This window comes from Labrus mixtus, chromosome 1, assembly GCF_963584025.1.
Source record: "Labrus mixtus chromosome 1, fLabMix1.1, whole genome shotgun sequence".
Classification (NCBI taxonomy): Eukaryota; Metazoa; Chordata; class Actinopteri; order Labriformes; family Labridae; genus Labrus; species Labrus mixtus.
The window spans coordinates 547,661-559,549 of NC_083612.1; the positions used below are offsets into that span (position 1 = coordinate 547,661).

The 11,889-nt window shown below is 42.3% G+C and overlaps 1 long non-coding RNA gene across 1 annotated transcript; it reads left to right on the forward strand.

Moving 5' to 3' along the window:
• The first annotated feature begins 9,895 nt into the window (after positions 1 to 9,895).
• Positions 9,896 to 11,746, forward strand: LOC132979600 (uncharacterized). Its single transcript, XR_009674072.1, has 2 exons — positions 9,896 to 9,965; positions 11,664 to 11,746. It is a non-coding gene; the product is annotated as an uncharacterized LOC132979600 (long non-coding RNA).
• Positions 11,747 to 11,889: the final 143 nt, after the last annotated feature.

Sequence of the window (11,889 nt, forward strand, 5' to 3'; positions counted from 1 at the left end):
ATTTTGCAAGCCCTTTGTAATCCATGGCTTTTTAATATAACTAACTTTTTGTTTATATTGAGTGATGGGACAATGTTTATTGTAAAGGGATAAGTATCCATTCAAAAAGGAATTATAGGCAGCATTTATCTCTTCTACATAAACACCTTCCCACTGTTCTTTGAAAAGATCATTGTGAAGTCTATGTATTGCTTCATCAGTTCTTACCCTTGCATATCTGTTACGAACTTCATTCTTCTTGCTCTTTATTTGACAGTCATTTATTGAAAACACTTGTAAATGGTCACTTATGTCATTAATTGATAGGTCACTTCTGGCATTATTTTGCACAACATTTATAAAAATATTATCGATTAATGTTGCACCTGAAGATGTTATCTTACTGGGCTTGGTAATCAGTGGGTATAGCCCTCTGCTGTATAATGCATCAAGGAAATCTGATGTGGCTTTGTGTTTAGATGTAATTAGGAGATCTATATTAAAATCCCCACAAATAATACATGTTTTTCTTTCATTTAACATATCCTTTAATTCTTCCAGTTTATCTTTAAAAATGTCTATACTTGAAGCTGGTGTTCTGTACACACAACTTACAACAATATTTTTGTTCTTTTTCATTTCAATTTCCACAGTTATACACTCCATTAAATCATCAATTGCCGTCGTCATTGGATTTAACTGGTTTGCATTTCAGGTCACTGACTACAAACAGGGCCACACCCCTTCCCCTCTTATTGCTTCTGTTCATATAATGTAACTCATAACCCTCAATATGAAAATCAACAACTTTTTCTTGATTTAACCACGTCTCAGATAAGGCTATCAACTTAAATTCACCTTGAAATGAACTCAGATATTCATTGATCTTGGTGAAGCTCGCATAAAGACTTCTACAATTGAAATGTATTAACGAAAATCTATTCTTTAATTCAACATTGTCTTTGAAATCATTATCAGTATAATATTTACACGTGTCATTAATGTGATTAAACACATGACTCTCCGGGTCGACATCCGATTCAAAATCATACATTTTATACTCCTGGGTTTCAGATCTGGAAAGGACTTGGCTTCCTAGTGTTTCAGTCATTTGTTCGTTTTAGAAAGATGTATGTGCCCGAAAGGAAACACATTTGTCTCTGCTTTAATAATTTGCGCAAACTTAGTGTCAGTGTGTTCTAGTGATCAACATATCCTGTTGTGCTCTGCACGTTATTTCGTCAAAGGGCGTGGCTATGGCGTTTGTTCAAAGTTTGAGGTACATTTTGGCAACTAGCCAAAAAAGTAAATGGTTATATCTCTGCCATGCAGTGTTCAATCATATTAAAATTTCTCATACATGATACAGAGCATGCCCTGAACACATCCATGATTGACATTTTTTGCTTAGTCACAGCGCCACCTGTTGACAACAGGAAGTTACTGCTCCTCAGTTAGCATTAGCCATTGCTACAAGGTAGCAAATTTCCCGCTCAAAATTGGTGGGGACCATGCTAACACCTTGGCCATACAATACTTTCAAGCTCAAACACCTACGTCCAACGCTCTCGCCATATGGATTCATCATTCGCTGTCAAACAGGAAGTGGTTGTAACTCTCATATACTTTGTCTGATCTGCCTCAAATTACACAGGTATAATCAGGGTTGGCCTCTGAACACACTGACATAACAATAGTCAACTTTAACCATAGCGCCCCCTCCTGCACGGAGTAAGTACTACATCCTATATACTTTGTCTGATCTACTTCAAATTACACATGTATGATCAGGGTTGGCCTCTGAACACGTAGACATAACAATAGTCAACTTTAACCATAGCGCCTCCTACTGCAAGGAATAAGTACAACACAATGCTCAATTTGCTCCATATTTCATAGCTATCATGACAGTACCAGCCAGAACTGCTCTACGTCAACATTTTCTGTGATCTTCATTACGCTGCCTATTTCAACATACCATAGTACGACTTTTACACAAATCGGACTGCACGTTCCGCTGCTGCTGAACTCCCGCAGTCACAACACACCCCGACATGCACAGGGGTGCGAGGGCCCTTCATCACTGCTTGCGGTTTTAATTATAATTATTTCACTGGTAAGAGGCACAGGTGAAAGTTTTTTAGATGCGCTTTTAGTAGTCCCATGGACATGGAGAGCAACGAGATCGCCTTTCCGTAAGTCCTTTATGAATTCTCCTAACATCTTTCCTCAACCTCATGACGTTTTTCCCGGGGTTAAGGTAAAGTGGATAGTGAAAGGAGATAGGAGGGACAATTCGAACGCACCCAGAGACTCAGGCAGCTGCGTGAACGGCGGGAGTTGCAATGGAGACATCAGCAGCTGCGTGTTGTCACTGTTTCTGTCACTGGAGAAACAGTGACAGAGTAACAGCTGATTGATAAATTGGTAGGCTAAGTAGATGAAACATTTTCAAATATATGAACATGAAATTAGTTCTACAAACTGCTGACAGTGATTACACCTTCCTCAACTTGTACCTTCACCATATGCCATAGTGAGGATGCCACCTAGTGTGACAACAAGGAATTACAACAGAGAACACACATATTGAACACACAAAAATGGCTCTAACTGTTAAGAATTAATTACATGATTAAAGCAACAGGTGATTTTATGGAAAAAGTCTGGATACAGAAATACGTGGAAGAGTATTAGAATAACAAAGAGTCATTTAAATCGACTTGTGATTGAATCAAAGTCGACTGCGGGCAGATCGTATCAGGGACGTAGTGTTGGCTGATGGATAAAGAAGAAAGAAGACACTGATGATGACATAGGCCTAACTTGTGTTGCTGGTCAACTGTCTTGTTTTATCTTTGTCTGTAAGACTCGAGCAATCACGATTTTATTTTCGTACTGAAAAAGACATTTATATTCCTAAATTTCACAACCAAATAAAGTTTATTTTCAACAGACGATTTATGTAAGTTCACATTATATTGACTAATTTGTTGTGAATGCATGCAATTAATAACATTACTGTTCAATAAATAAAAATTACATTAAAATAAAAAAATACAAACATTACAGTTTATAACAAATACATCTGTGAAATAGCAATAAAATCACTTCAAATACTAATAAACAATGTAAAGCAAAAACAATTGAGATAAAAATGTGACACGTAAAACTTGCTTCAAGGAAAAATGTGTGACTTTTTGATCCAGTAGATGGCGGCCTTGAGCACCAACATGAAACCAAAACAAACAGCTGTTTGGCCACACCTCCTCCATACTGAAGCCTCCACTGTCCTACAGAGACACACCTCCAACCCCCCTCCACTCGAGGGAATGTAAATACACAGGAATTCATAACTCCTTCATGTGAACTCGAGTGTTCACATGAAGGAGTTATGAATTAGAACGCAACATAATTAAGCGCCATTGAGCGCAAACCGTCCTTTGCTCGAGCTGCAATCACTTGTGTCCTGCGTTGTTGTGTTAGCATGCTAATGTTAGTGCTCTTTAGTTAGCTCGTAGCTTATATAATAATAGTCTTATATAATAACAGTCCTCAGTTCTATTACTGCTAGACATGTCTGCTGCCTTTGACACAGTCAACCATCAAATCCTCCTATCCACGCTCTCTGAACATCTCAGGATCTGCAATCTGCTGGTTCGTGTCCTACCTCTCTGGGCGATCCTTTAGAGTGTCGTGTCCAAAGCACACAGCTTATCCACAGGGGTACCTCAAGGGTCAGTGCTTGGTCCCCTTCTCTTCTCCATATACACAAACTCACTTGGTTCAATAATCTGCTCTCATAGCTTCTCATACCACTGCTATGCTGACGATACCCAGCTCTTCCTGTCATCCCCACCAGACGATGTTATAGTCTCTGCAAGAATCTCATCATGCCTTGCTGATATCTCTAAATGGATGAATGAACGCCACCTTCAACTCAATCTTTCAAAGACTGAGCTCCTTGTCATCCCAGCCAGTCCCTCTATGCAACCACAGATCAATATCCAGCTTGGAACAACCAAACTCATGCCCACAAAGTCTGCAGGAACCTGGGTGTCATGATTGTTGACCAGCTAACTTTTAAGGTTCAAGTAGCCTCGAATGCCCGGTCATGTGGATTTGCTCTGTACAACATCAGGAAGATCAGACCTTACCTGTCAGAACACGCTACACAGCTCCTGGTACAGGCTCTTGTGATATCACGCATCGATTATTGCAACTCTCTACTGGCAGGTCTTCCTACAGTCACTATCAAACCTATCAAATGATACAAAATGCAGCAGCACGACTGGTCTTCAACCTTCCTAAAAGAGCACATGTCACTCCGCTGTTCATCTCCTTACACTGGCTCCCAGTTACTGCTCGGATCAAATTTAAAACTCTGCTGCTCGCTTACAAAACAGCGACAAAAACGTCTCCTCCTTACTTTAACTCTCTGATCCAGGTCTACACTCCCTCCCGCCCCCCACTACGCTCTGCCAATGAAAGGCGTCTGATCCAACCTTCACAACAGGGTCCTAAGACGCCGACTAGACTCTTCTCCTCTGTCGCCCCCCGGTGGTGGAATGAACTTCCAAACTCCATGTGATCTGCAGAGTCCCTCTGCACCTTTAAGAAAAAGCTAAAGACCCAGCTCTTTCATGAATACCTACTAACTTAATGATGATGGTCTCCATATTATTGATGATGATGATGGTAATGACGATGGTTTTTGTTTGATAACGACGACTTATAAGATGGTTTCTATACTGATTAGAGCTCTCAAGAACTGCCCTCAATGTTGTGCTTTGCCTCTGGTCACTTCCTGTCAGCACCTGTGTGTCCAATCAGACTCAAAGCTGATCGTTTGCTCTTACTGACATTGTTCCCTTTTTTCTAGATCCTTGCTTGTGTTGTTCTTACTCTCTGATGTACGTCGCTTTGGATAAAAGCGTCTGCTGAGGGAATTGTAGAATTGTAATAATAATACAATAATCAGTGAGTATGTTCTTCTTCTCTCTAGTTCTTGACTAAAACAGCTTTTATACACAAGGGGGAGGAGCCAGCCGTCCCGTCCAGGTAAACACGGCTCTGACAACAACACAGCCAGCAGGACTCGAGCTTCTCACTCATTGCAGACAGTCATGACTCAGAGAGACATTTACACAGGATAGACTGGATTTATGATATATTTATGTGTAAAATGAAAACCAATCCGCATTTCAAACTTCTACCTGATAAACCTGTTAGTGAAATGACTCCAAGAGAATGGAGAGAAAAATAGGTTTTTATTATGTACAACCTTTATTGACTTCTTTGGCAGCATGGGCTGATAATCGCTCTCCCATAGAAGGCAGCTTTGACCAGCAGAAACTGGACTTAGTACGTGGTTACTTAATTGGTAACACTTCAGAGTGTGATCCATTGTGGAATAAAGACTTCATGTTATCTGTGTTTAAAGCATGGGATTTGATGAGTTCTAATGGCCTGGCAACATAAACACAAAGATTAAAAAGAAACACAAGACCAACAAACACATTGATTTTACCATGAAGCTCACCCAGCTGACATTCAGATTAGTGAACATACAAACATGTGATATCACATGACCCGCACACAGCTGTAAATGTTTAGCTACAGATGATGCCACATATGACGAGCTGTTTGTATACTCTGCACTGACTGACACAGAGTCAGTTACCTTTAATTGTGATGTAACCCAACTATTGTTTGTCTTTGTCAAAGTTTTTTGTTGTCAATGTTTCGCCTAACATAGTGCAGTAGACACAATACATTGTGATACTGAGCAGTCCATCCTCTACCACAGATAACTGAGAGGACCGTGCCCTCTCCCAGTCTCCTGCCTGTAGAGCAAGAATCAGATCCATGCCTGTGGTTCTCTGTGTGTGCAATGCTCTCATACAAACAGAATAAAACCAAGACAAACGAAACCTAACTGAAGACATCCAAACAGTTGTTCAATATCAACAAGTTATTGAACTGTTGAAAAACAGCTTTGTCCATCATTTGACCTAACAAAGGAAGATTTGATGTCGGCCTGTAATTGTTCATTATTGTCTCGATTGTTCTTTTTTAATAGTGGCTTGATGACTGCTGTTTTCAGGGCCTGAGAGAAGAGACAGGTTTACACTTTGTAACAGATCTGGAGACATGACTTGGGAAACTGTTGTGAAATAAAAACCTGTTTGCAGAATATCAAGACAGCAGGAGGAGGAATTTAATAATAATAAAAATAAATTTTATTTTAATGTACTTTACATTTTTGGAAAAATCTCAAAGTGCTACAGAGTTTAAAATAAAATAAAAACAATTTCATCAATAAAAAATAAACCATGAGAATAAAAACAGGAAGGCGACTAAGGAATCTAGAAACACAAAGAGTGAGTGGGCCTGCCGCCTCGTTCCACTGCTGACTGGTAAGGCACTGGAGGCCTACACTGCGATGGATGAGGAGATGGCTCACTGCTACACTGACTTAAGAGCAGCCCTGCTCATAAAATTTGACATCTCTCCAGAGACATACCGGCAGCAGTTCCGTGCCACCGCTGTGCCCTCTGGTGAAAACCCCACCGAGACCTACCACCGCCTGAAGGGACTCTACCGACGCTGGATCCGGCCCGAGCAGCACACCAAGGAGGAGATTGGGGAAGCCGTCGTCTTGGAGCAGCTACTCCGGGTACTTCCGACGGAGGTGAGGACCTGGGTGAAGGAGCACGAGCCAGTCAAGGGATTCTCAGCTGCCCGGCTGGCGCTACAGTACCTGAATGCCCGGAGAGGTGTACCAGCTCCACGTTTCACCAGTCTAACCCACCGACCAGCTTTCCAGCATCCGCAGTCACGACCTACAAGGGGAGAGAAACACCAAGAACCTTCAGGTGACACTATCTCTGCCCCAAACCAACGAGGATCGGGTAAGGACCTTGTTTGCTTCTATTGCCAGCAGCCAGGCCACAAAGCTTCTGTGTGTCCCGTACGCAAAGCTAAGGTCACCGGCGCTTGTTATGCACCCCGGTCAGAAATGGGCCCCGAGGCTGACATGGAGGTGAAAACACGAAATAAAACTGTTACCATCAGTGGTCACCGCGTGACAGCCCTGTTCTCAGCCCAGACTCAGGTAGCTACATGTCGCTGGTTAAAAGTGCTCTGGTGCCAGTAGGCAGTGTGGACTACAGCAGGCAGGCGCACATTTTGTGTGTTCATGGAGACAGGCACCTCTATCCCAAAACTGAACTAATGGTGATCATTGATGAACAATCTTACCTACTGACTGTTGGGGTTGTAGAGCATCTGCCTGTTGATGCCATCTTGGGTTGGGACTTGCCTGTGTTAATGGACTTGTTACAGGATAAAGAACTGTCAGAGCAAAGTGACTCTGGAAAAAAGGGAGTACTGAATGTGCATGTGTCTTGTCCTGTAATCACCAGAGCCCAAGCGAAAGCTGGTGTCCAACCACTCCCAGACCTCGACAGTAGTCTGTGTGAGGGTGGCACTAAGGGGCCAAGAAAATCCCGTCGCCAGCGACGCTTTGAGAAACAGCTAAAGCTAGCTCAACCAGACCGACAGATTGTGCTGTGTGATGACATGTGGAATGTGCCTGACAATATTTCAGTGTTACAAAGGGAAGATGCTACTTTGCAACCATTGTTTGCCAAAGTAGTCAAGGACACCAGTGGGGATTGTGTGGGGAAGGAGATGTTCATTGTTGACAATGATGTGCTGTATTGTGTTTGTGATGAAGACAAACGTCTTCTGATCCCAGCTAGTTGTAGGGTCCTTGTCATGCACCTAGCGCACACACTCCCATGGGCAGGACACCTTGGTCGCCACAAAACCTACATCCGTGTCAGTTCACGTTTTTTTTTGGCCTTCCATGTACACCGACATTCAGAAATATTGCACCACATGCCCTACATGCCAGAAAACATGCACTGGCAACATGCAGTGCATGACACTCTGCTCGCAGTGGCTGTACTTGGAGTTGTGACATGGGCTGGCCTGTTCTGCCCCCGTGGTGCAAGAGTCTGTCGGGACTGGGGCACCGGTTGATAAGGCTGCTCGGGCCCTGGAAGAGAAGCCCTCAGGCCTTGGATCTCTGCCAACAGGCCCTCCTCTCTCCTTTGCTGTGATGCCAAAAAGTCTCTCATCATAGCCACCAGTTCTCCTCCTGCTTCACCTACAGACGCTGGGCCTTTAGGAGCTGCTGGGACCTGCCAAGGCCTGTACTCCTCATCGTCCTCCTCTGTCGAAGTTGCCACTGTGTCACAAGCCGGGTCAGCCTTGGCAGCTGCTTCCTCCAACTGCTCTCGCCGCTGGGACCGCAGTCCTGTGCGCTGCTTTTGGGGATTAGCTTCTTGCGACTAGCCATCCCACTTCTGACACCATATGTGATGGGGTCCTCTTTCAATCCGCCCAAAACTTAAAAACAGGCGTAGTCGCAGACTGTAAGTGAAGTGTTTTTATTTTTGCCGGCCTCCCAAAGTGCAGTGATAGATATTTACAAAAATGCAAAAACAGGAAAAAAATGGTGTTTAGACTATTTACACTATTTACAAAACAAAAGTCGTCCAAAAACAAAATCCACATAACTCAGCAAACAAACTGTACTTCAAAAAATAAACTCTCTGCTGTAACATGTTACCTTCCCTGTAACCATCCTAGACTGCTTGAAAGCAGCAAGCAGCCATCTTTTAAACACAAGAAGCCCCTCCCACTGGGCGTTATAAATTGCCTAACATTTGAAAGAAACACATTATTTCATGAATGAGCAATTTACATTCTGTTAAATTAACATGGTTTACTCACCCCTAAATTACCCATTCTCATCCATATTTTAGTACCACCACTGTACTGTATCGGTGGCGATACTTTCAAAACAAACATTTAATTAATCAATCAATCATGTGATCACCTATGCGTGCTCCATCCGCCTATTTAGTATGCGGAAATGGGCCGCCTCTGTTTGTAACCAACGGGACACCGCGGAGCGCATATGCAACGCACCAACGCTAATACCACTCTGAATCTGTATATATATGTGTGATACAAAAAAATAGCACTTCCAAGTGTGCACCCTTAATCACGCTATGAAGCTGAGAGGGAAAGGAGGATGATTGTGTGATTTACTGAATGACTATAGGCGCACTGGCAGAGGGAAAAGTTTGGCGGATGTGTGTGTGTCAGTGTGTGTCAGTGTGTGTTGGTGTGTGCGCTGACTGCAGTCACACACAAGCACAAGGATCTGTTGGGGGGGGGGGGGTTAGAGCCCTTTTAAAAGCGTCCGCAGACTGTGGCGCCCTCAGCTGGTCGGGCAGAGCGTTGCACAGACTGGGAGCAGTGGAGCAGAAGGCTCGGTCTCCCATGGTGTGGAGTTTAGTCCTGGGGGGGATGGAGGAGGTTGGTATTCCCAGAGCGGAGGCTTCGTGTGGAGAATTGTGGGGTGAGGAGTTCTTTGAGGTGGGGGGGCACTGGTAGGTAAGAAGGTGACTTTGTATTGAATTCTGAATGAAATAGGGAGCCAGTGTAGAGTCTGAAGGATGGGTGTGATGTGTTCATATTTACACACTCTCATCAGGATCCTAGCAGCGCTGTTGGATGTTGGAGCTTCTGGAGACTGTTGCTAGGGATCCCGATGAGGAGTGTGTTGCAGTAGTCCGGCCTGAGGAGACAAAGGCGTGGACACGTTTCACAGCACCGGACAGGGAGAGCGTGGGATGGAGTTTGGAGATGTTTCAGAGGTGGTAGAATGACTTGTTGAATAACGTCCCCCAGGTTTTTAAGGTCGATCTGATTAAATTGTGTCATGGGGCTTAAAGTGGTTTTAAATGGACTCAGCACAGATCCTGATCCTGGTATTGGGGTACTGACAGTCTAATGTTCTGGATGTTTTCAGTAAAGGTGTAAGATTCATTGCAGGCTTTAGTAGAATGAAGTTCAGGTGCTGCTGACACAGGAGGGTTTGTTAGCCTGTCCACAGTAGCTAACAGGTGTAGTGTAATTAGTTTATTAAGATGTTATATCTTTATTTAACCTCAGATTTAGAAGGGGGCACCACTTCCTGTCAAAGGAAGAAAATAACTTTAACGGTATAAGTTAATTAATTAATCAGTCAGTTTCATATCTTGAAAGAAGTAAGTTCTGGAAATGTTAAACAAGAAAACACACAGAAAAGTCCTGAATTTTATGTGTAAAATTTAATTTAAAAAGGGTAAACAATAATGTATAGATGAAACAGATAAAGAATATGATTATTATGATCAGGATAATGCAATTATAATGTATGGTGACATTATATATTTAGTAACGAGATAAGACGCAGTATTGTTTGAATGACTTGATCAGAAAATGGTCAAAAAGAAAAAGTTTCTATTTCTATTCTATTTGGATTGAAAGGAGGGCTCTGAATAGACACGACTCAAGACTCAATCTTCCAACACCCCTTGCCTCCAGCAGTCTTACTGTGAGATGTGTTCGATTGTCTCTGGCAAGCGGTTCTTTTCAGGCCCAGAGAGGTCCACGGGCCAGATTAGATGCTCTTGACACCTGAGTCGGAGTGTGCAGCTGGGATGGAGATTGTACGTCGGTTCAGCCATCGTCTCAGAAGCTCCAAGAGGATCCAACAGGAAAAAATATTAAAGAGTCTTTTGATACGTCGATTTCCAATTCAGATTAACCGGATGGCCATCTCGATGAATCCAAACTAAGTAATTGGCGTTCAAAATTGAAGAGCAAAGACTTTGGAGAAGGAAGTTCAAAAACCTTGCTTGAGCCAGAAAGAATTGATGTTCCAAAAATTGTGCGTGAAAAAGAAAGTTCGGCAGAGACTCGTCTCTACGGCACAAACTTAAAAGAAGTGATTCGGACCGAAGTCCGAAGAGAAGCGAGCAAGAGCTGAAGCTCTAAACTTCAAGAAACCAAAACTAAAAAGAACCAAAGATCTGAGCTCAGTGTGAACTCTTATCACCTGGATGGGAGGAGGGGGGTCTGCAGGCAAAGAGGGGTGCCGCCCACGGGTGACTCCCATTCTGACTGGAGGACAATTGTTTAAACTAAACCGAGTTTACTCAATAAGATTAAGAATAAGAATCTAAACATATATACGTCACCATACATTCATTTTGATATTATTTCTATCAGATCCACGTTGGTGTAGGTTCACTTCATATATTTAGACAAACATTTCTATCAGATTCATGTTGAGATGAAAATCACACCATCTGGGAACATCCTCAGTTAATCCCAGCCTGTAGGTGAACAAAAACATGTTATACAGTCAGCATTCTTAATAAGACATATTAATAAAGTAGAAAAAGAAATTGGTGTCTTTAAATAACACCTTCTATAGCTAATATCAAAGAGTATGCTTTATAACACGTCTAAATGTATAATTATGAAGGTTACGTATTCATGGATATTCTAACACTAGGTGGCAATAGCGTTCTACGTCAAATTCCTATTAAACATAATATACCTCTTATTCCTGTTCTGAAGATCAGATTTTGAGTTTAAAAAGATGATTATAATAAGTTCAATGTGACAATTACAAATATCTAGATGAAGAAAGACATAAATGTTCATTTGATGCAGAATTGAAAGCTGTGGTTTAATTCAGTTCTTCAGCAGTCCTTCAACAGATGGTCAATTTTACGACTTTGCAGAGACTGGTTTGGGTCACGGCTACACAGGACACGAGCATTATTATTGTTTCTGGTGATGATGTCAGAGAAGAAAGACTGCCTTGCCAGATTAAAGTGATCAGATTTGATAATCCAGGATCAGGTAATCTGGCTCACTTTGATCCTGTTTGGATCAATCTGATCCAGGTACAGATTTAAGGATTATCAAATCCAGATCATCAGATCTTTTTTTGTCACTTATTTTCTATTGGTGAGATCAGAATAATCTGTAATG